Source organism: Caenorhabditis briggsae (assembly GCF_000004555.2).
Source record: "Caenorhabditis briggsae AF16 supercontig from assembly CB4, cb25.NA_113, whole genome shotgun sequence".
NCBI lineage: Eukaryota > Metazoa > Nematoda > Chromadorea > Rhabditida > Rhabditidae > Caenorhabditis > Caenorhabditis briggsae.
This window is the reverse complement of record NW_025543303.1, coordinates 1-1107: the sequence shown is the minus strand read 5'-3', so window position 1 is coordinate 1107 and position 1107 is coordinate 1.

Sequence of the window (1107 nt, the reverse complement as noted above, 5' to 3'; positions counted from 1 at the left end):
CGTGATACGCGGTCTTCCAGGCGATTTTCGCTCCACCAAGGCTCCCTAAACATTTTTTTTCCATAACTATACTATTTTCGAATATTACCTCATCCCGAAACTGCTTCAAGATCTTCTCGATGGCACGTTTAGTAACATTGAACTGCTGCGCCAAGAGGTCCTTGGAACATCCACTTCTGAAGCCGATGACGATGGCTTTACGGATGTCCTGAGAGATGTTTTTTTTTTCCGAGGGGTCTGGCCATGTCTGTAAACAGTTTTAAATACATAGGAGCCAAAACCAACATTCTTAGAAACCATAATATCCAAAAATATAAAAATATGAAAAAAGTGAAAAAACGAAAAAATTGAAAAAATTGAAAAAAACAAAAAATTTCTGAAAATGATGCAATTTCCTTGTACGCAATTTGTCGTCACCGTGTACGACATGCACAGTAAAATTTTCAGATCGATCCCTTAAGTTTCAGCAAAGTTACTCTCAAAAAATCGTTTGCGAATACCTTTTTGGCCAGTACTGTACATATAAACGTTTTTGAAGAGGTTTATTTTGGGACAGAAGGTTGCTCCGGGCAAAAATACATTTCAATATCCCAAAAAAAAGGACTTCGAGAAACGACATTAATTTTTTTAAATGAAATTCTGAGATCCTGAGATTCTGAGATTCTGAGATTCTGAGATTCTGAGATTCTGAGATTCTGAGATTCTGAGATTCTGAGATTCTGAGATTCTGAGATTCTGAGATTCTGAGATTCTGAGATTCTGAGATTCTGAGATTCTGAGATTCTGAGATTTTTTTTCTGAGATTCTGAAGTTCTCTAATCACAAGGCTATTCTTTCATGTTTCATTGATAGCTGAAAAAGCTGAGAAATTATGAAAGTCTTCTCTAAAGCATACTTGTAAAATTCCGGGCCGGGCCGGGCCGGGCTTGCGTAAATTTTAAAGACCCGACCCTGGCCCGATAGGCCAGGCATCAGAAATCCTGTATTTTTGAGCCACATTTTGAGCTTTTAATATAATTTTTTCCAAAATGCTTGAAGCAAATGTCACAACTCAACCAAAAAAAAATGTTTTCATTAAGTTGTATTCAGAAATCAAGAAATCAAAAA